The sequence below is a fragment of the Triturus cristatus genome, chromosome 7 (assembly GCF_964204655.1).
Source record: "Triturus cristatus chromosome 7, aTriCri1.1, whole genome shotgun sequence".
NCBI classification, from domain to species: Eukaryota; Metazoa; Chordata; class Amphibia; order Caudata; family Salamandridae; genus Triturus; species Triturus cristatus.
Window position 1 is genome coordinate 540491191 of NC_140590.1, and position 6563 is coordinate 540497753.

Below are 6563 nucleotides of genomic sequence, written 5' to 3' on the forward strand. Positions count from 1 at the left end.
GGATGAGAACCCTTTCTTGAAGTCACGGTTTACAAGAGGAAGAAAGAGAGGGGGGGGATCAGCTGCCAGCGAAGGAGCAGAAGTGGACACTGTCCTTGTCTTCTCTGGCAAGAAAGAAAAGACAGAGTCCCTTTCCTTCTCTGCCCATCGCCCGTCCTCGAACGGCGGGAACGACGAGCCTTCCCTGCAGGCCATGGCGATTTCTGCCGTCCTGCGACGCATTATTAAAACGAGAAAAGTAGGGGCACGGGATCTAATGAATTATAGAAGTAGGGGCACGCCGTGCCCTGCCGATCCCGCCCACTTCGACCACTGCACACAGTAGTAATGTAGGTTCGATCTGAAGGGCGTGTCCAATAGAGAAGGGGTGTTCTAAGATACGACCTAGAGTTTAGGGTCAAAGTTAGTCTGTTCGGGACGGGACATGACGTCCCCAGGTCAAGAGAGAGGCCCCATTGTTCCAGAGCGGGCAGGGACTGGCTATCTGTCTACCGTCGTGTGCAGTCTGTTTCGCGCTGCGCAGAGCCTCACCTCAGACCTGGGCCACACACAACACACTGCAGGCACCCATGCACCCATGTCTCCATTTATAGGAGTAAAGGTGTTTGGATTGTAAGAGCATGTGGTGTTCGGTCAGTGTGTGCGTTTGCATTGCACGGGTTGGTTGTGCTCCGTGTGTCTGTGTGCTTACCTGGATTTTAAGAGCACGTGTGTGTGTGAGGGAAAGAGAGAACTAATAGCTGCAGGGCTTGTGACGTCTCTGATGTCAGCATCCTGTGGCATGCTGCTGGCGGATCATCCGGGACGGAGTTGTCTTCTCTGAATACACTCAAAAGACAAACATATCCTGAAACAACTTGTGCTGAACAGATGACCATATGATGCAATGTCTTGGAAATGATTGACGCCACATATCTCCCTGAGCGAGTGCAACTGAAAAGTGCTCAGCAGAGGCACTAAAAAGCCATCAATACATCGGGATATTTTTAAGCAATAAATGTGGTACCCATTGACTGGTTAACTGTTTTTTTTTTTTTATCGAAGCATTGCAAAAAGCAAGTGCTTTTGTTTATTTTAAAATATGCCAATGTGATTCATTTTAAAATTGATAGCTGTGCTTTCAAAATGCCAATTGGCAAATAAGCTGTCGCCTCTCAAAGCACATGAGAGCAGGTTGTGGCCGCACTCCTTTGCTCGTATTGATGCTTAGGGTAAGCTTGCACGTGTATCACCACCACCGAGATGTTTAAAGGTATGTATGGTAAAGGAAATTTGTGATCTTGTCACTTAAGGTAACTGTTGGCAATTATTTGACGTTATAATTTTCAACATGCACTTAAGGACACATTAAGGAGTTATTGGTTGTGTAGAGAAACATTAAAAGCATTATTCTTGAGTTCGTTTCACGTGGCTTCAGTGCACAATCAAGTTGGTAGAATTCGACGAGACAAAACCTTCAGTTTCCCCCGCTTGTTTTATGTCTGAAATTCATTAACAAAAGACTTGTGGAATGCTGTATGAGACTGAACGTTTATGAGCCACAGGACGCAGACAGCGAGCGGCAAAACAAATACTTAACTGAGGTGATGAATACAAAAATGCTTAGAAATATAGGGCCAGATTCACAAAGGTAAACTTAGACGTTTGGTCTAAACTTAGACCAAATGTCTATGTTTACGACTTTGGTCATTCACAAAGGGCATTTACGCGTAGTATCTGTATTTCCGCACTTCGGGCAGAGATCCGGTCAGAGTGCAGACATAAAGATACCACGCATAAATGCCCTTTGCGAATTCCCAAAGTTGTAAACTTGAACGTTTGGTCTAAGTTTAGACCAAACCTCTAAGTTTATCTTTGTGAATCAAGCCCATAACTGGCAAGAAAGAGTAGAAGAAAGTGGGTCTGCAGGCAAAAGCCTCTTTTCCATGGTGGAAAAGTTGGTGGCTCTTCATTATTTGTGCGGTGTGAGGTTTAAATTAGACCTGTTTGGATGGTGATGTGGTTCACTGAGTTAGCACATCCATGCTTGCCCACGGCCTTGAGAATGCAACATCACTGGGGATGTTTTTGCTTACACACAGCAGACCAGCTAACTGGTGGACATCTTGAAACCTGGTAAGCTATTGCAGACGTTGTGCCATCCTGCCCCAGGAAGGCTAGGAGACTCTGCCTACTGTCTGGCACCATCAGGCTTTGGGGACCGGCCCTCCAAGGCAAAAGCTATGGCTTGGCCTGCTCTCACATAGGAGTACTGGAGCTGTTCAGTCCGTAGGAGCCTCAGATTCCTCCCTGGACAGGCTGGTGTTAGACCAGGGAGGAGTCTGCCCTGGGTAGGGAAGGTGGCCCTGCCTGGCACCTTGAGCCATGGCTTGCCGAGAATGTGCTTCCCAGGAGAAAGCCATGGCTTCACTGGCCTCTCACTGGGAATTATTGGAGCTGACTTTAGCTTAGCTTTACAAGGTTTGCTTTCACACCCACGGGTGTCACGAGTGAACTTAGTTCAATGCACCAGTGAATGAATGAGAAACAACAGGTTTTTGTAGCCCCACACAACCCCACTCAATACATAGTTGATGTGGTGTCCAGGCTTTCTAAGTTGCTACAGTGTTAAACAGGGATTCAGGAACACAGTGGTAATTTAAAAGCCTAGTTTCCTTCTTTACAATATCACACACAAGTATTGCACTAAGAAAATACACTTTATACCTAAAAGAGTTTATGTCAACAGGCTCATCCTGTTGCTTAGCACATTCAAAATAACCGCACAGAATAATATCAAAACATGCAAACAACAAAAACAATACAAACATTTCTACTATAAATATTACCTAGCAACCTAACTCCCTAAAACCTACCTCTTTGCACTAGACTATGAGAGCACGAAGTAACATAATGTGCCATTAGAGTTTCTTAGGGAGAATCAACACTCTGCATACCTCTTTACAGCAAGAGGTTGTAATTATAAGTAGCCAAGAGTGTTCCATCGAAAGGAAAACACATCAGTTTCAGCGCTTTGCCACTCGCATTTGGCTCAATCTCAGCATTCAGCACAGAACAGGACGCTGCAGCATCAGAGCAGTCCGACAGTTTCTGTCAAGATCTTCTGGCAGTACCTTGCATGATAATCTGAGGCGAAGGACCTCTCCTCCCAAGAAGTCACTTGACTGGCCTTTGACTTATTTGATTTGAGAGATTTCTGACATAATCTTAGGAATGTCTGACTTAAATTGTGTAAGAGACTAGAGCGGCATCCATATGGTAGTCTTAGTTGCATTATTATAAACAAATAACGTAAAAACATGTAAATTCAGATTTCATTGCTTATGTTATTGTTATCTGACCTTGAAATAAACATGTCAAGGCACTTGTCCCACTCTCATGTCGCATCAGGTGTCTGATCAATGCCGTTGTCTGAACGACTTGGCACCTTCATATGACCTTGTAAAGAAAAGAACAGACAGCATCACTGGCGTAACGAACCTTGAGGGGGCCTCCCTGCAAGGCATCTGGGGGGCCCCTCCTGGCTCAATCAGGAGCCCTGCAGCCAGAGTGCTGTGCTGAGGGGGCCCCCTGGAGCTTGGGCCCCCCCGCGGGGCTGCGGGGGCCTGTGTTACGCCCCTGGACAGCATCTGTGTCAAATGCAGACATGCCTATGAGTAGGCAAAAATAGAGAAAATAGTATCTCAGCCTGCTCAAGATGAAGTCTGGCCTTATGGACCTTATGTCAGTTTGGACCGCAGGAGCCTCAGACTTCTCCCCTGTCTGACACCATTCTGCATTAGGTAAGGAAGGTGGCTCTGCCCAGTGCCTGGCGCCCTGACCTGCAGGAACTGGGTCTCTCAGGCAGAAGCCTCGGCTTTGTCCACCTCTCATGGGAGGGGGGGTTACTGTATATGTCCAGTCCGCAGAAACTCCAGACTCCACCCCAGTCCAAAGCCTCCCTGCTCTGGGCAGACTAGGGTGATCTACCTAGTGGCTGAGCCTTCATTGGGGGGGTCTAGTCTACGCTCTACACCCCGGAGGGACACACAAGCCCTCCCTGGTCTGCAGCCACCATGCACTGGGTAGGGACTGCCATCACAGTCAAATGGCTAAGGGTGTTCTGGGACTGTGCACCCGGGATGGTGCCTTCCCCTTCCTGGAGTCGGACCTAGGGAGCCAAGGAGGGTTAATCCCCAGCCAACTCCCCTCCTCACTGGGGTCTGCTCAGGACACTGTTTGTCCTTGACTACTAAAACCCCACAAAGTGGGACTTACAGAGCCCAGGGGAGGCACAAGTCAAACGTAACCATGCTCACATTTTGTGCAGTCCAAGCCTCGGGAGTCACTGTGATTCGGTCGTGGTGGGTGAGCATGCATTTACTCTCTGTAGGGCTTTCTGTCACATTGTGCCCCTCCCAGAGGGGCCGAGGGTTGCCCGTCCGGTCCTTTACATGTCAGTTGGGTCTTTTTCTGTTGAGGAGGAGTCCTCGTGCCCCTCCTCGCCCAAGCTCCTGGTGCCTGCAGACTGCTCCGCCGACCAATTATGCGAGGGGACATCTGGGCCCTGTGCCTGAGTTCCGTCTGGGAGGTGGGCGAGGGTTTGGGCTTGCACTGTCAGTCGCTCAGCTGCTCTACCAGTAATAATCCTTCCACAGGTTCACTTATGAAACCTTGTTATGACTTTTACTTCCTCTAAATAGTCAAGTTTGATCATCTTCTCAGGACTCCAATAGAGCTGTTGCTGACCCTGGCAGGGGTGATCCGATGACCTCACTAAATCATCCAATTGGTAGTAGCGAAGGGCAGTGTGTACAAAAGGCAGGGACTTAATCAACACAAGGTTATAACCCAAACTTATTGTGAACTCCTCATTCCTGGGAAATAATTGCATTCTCCAATCCCTATCAAGAGTGGGATTCAGCCGGTTACCCACATCTGTCGGCACAGGTTAGACCCACACTGATCGGTTTAGGGTGGCCCTAGTGCAGCCTTGGACCTCTAAGGGCATCATAGAACTGTTATTGCTCAATCTCGTGTGGCTGAACACCACGTGTCCCACTCAAAAGTTGAAGGTCGACCGCTAGAGGGGCATGTAACTATTTAGCATAGAGGAGTCTTATTTGTCATCTGAATCAACCAGACAATTCAATGTACCAACAAAGAACAGTCATGTACCAACACCCACAGAATCGAGAAAGAGCTATCAATTTGCCAATGCTTTCTTTGTCCAGGCTGGGTGACTTTTCCGGTGCTGAATCAAATGAAGCTGCAGGCTCCACTCCGAGTGGTGCTCTACTGTCAATTCCTTTAAGTTTTCTCTTTGCAACCATGCTCACCTTGAAACCCAAAAGACTTTCTCTTCCTTAAAGCTGCTTGGCAGATCATGGCAATAATGCCACTGGATTGCTAGTGGGCATGGTGTCTTCAAATCTCCGACATTTATTCTTAATTAATGAAAATTCTTGACAAATGCTTTTGCCCTGGTTTATCTTGCGCCGTGCACAAATTTCATCTCTAGCAGCACAATACAAATGCCTGCAACCGTCCCTCTCATGATCCCAGTTCTGAAAACCAACAAAATAGAAACAAAGTCCATTCCATTTTCCTAGCTGAAGTATTCAGGTCCTGCTTTGAACACTCTAATCTTTTCATAGTAAATTTTCCTGACTCCATGGATACTGAGTCAAGAGAATTAGGGGGACTATGAGAGGCAGGGGCTGGGACAGGCCTCTCAGCAGATTGACAGCTTGAGTCCAAGATCCAACTATGAACTTTTTATCTGCAACAACTTTAAGATACACTATCGGAGCTGGATTTACCCTTGCTGTTGGCATGAGACTTGCCCTTCAATGGATCCTTGTTAAATTATTTGCAGTATACGCATGCTAATTACAGGGTCTCAAAAGAATCCTGTATTGTTATTTTTTGTCACCACCTAACCAAGTAAGGAGTTGGTTATTTGCACGCCTGCAATTTGTCTTGGGTGTGGTAGCTGTTTGTCAGTCGCCCTCTCCAGAATAAAACCTTATTCCCCTTTACCAATGGTCACCATTTTTTTTGTTTAAATCTTCTTTATTACATTTTGCACATTATTAATAAAGCATGTAATCAGAGCAGCGCTCATGCATCAAGTGGAATAAAACAGAAAAATGATTGCCAATAGCGCAAAGCACAATACCCAGTAGCAACAGAAAAAACAGAGATGTGGATTATGATGAGTACTTCACACCATGAGTCAATATCCCAGGGAGGGCAGAGCAGTGCTGGTGAGTCACGGCACTGGGTTGCATGTAAACGAATTAGGTATAGTACAGTTCAAACTCAACTGGGGAGATAGGACACAACAAAATGAGGACAACATAAGTCAAGGAGGGGAAAGGGGGGGAGCCGCTTAAGACCTGTTGCCGTATATAGCATAGCTGGGGAGGCCAACAACTACCAGGACCTGGTGACAATGAGGCTCTGAACGAGAAGGGCCAAGGCAGCTTGGGTGTCAGCACTACCCTACACTCCCACCGGCGGGGGATGTATCCTGAGTAACGACCCCATGTAACGTATTCGGGTCCCCTGTGCCAGTGACC

General features: G+C 47.2%; 1 pseudogene; it reads right to left on the reverse strand.

Moving 5' to 3' along the window:
* Positions 1-4620: 4620 nt before the first annotated feature.
* LOC146810054 (18S ribosomal RNA) lies at positions 4621-6177 on the reverse strand (annotated as a pseudogene).
* Between the last annotated feature and the right edge of the window lie 386 nt (positions 6178-6563).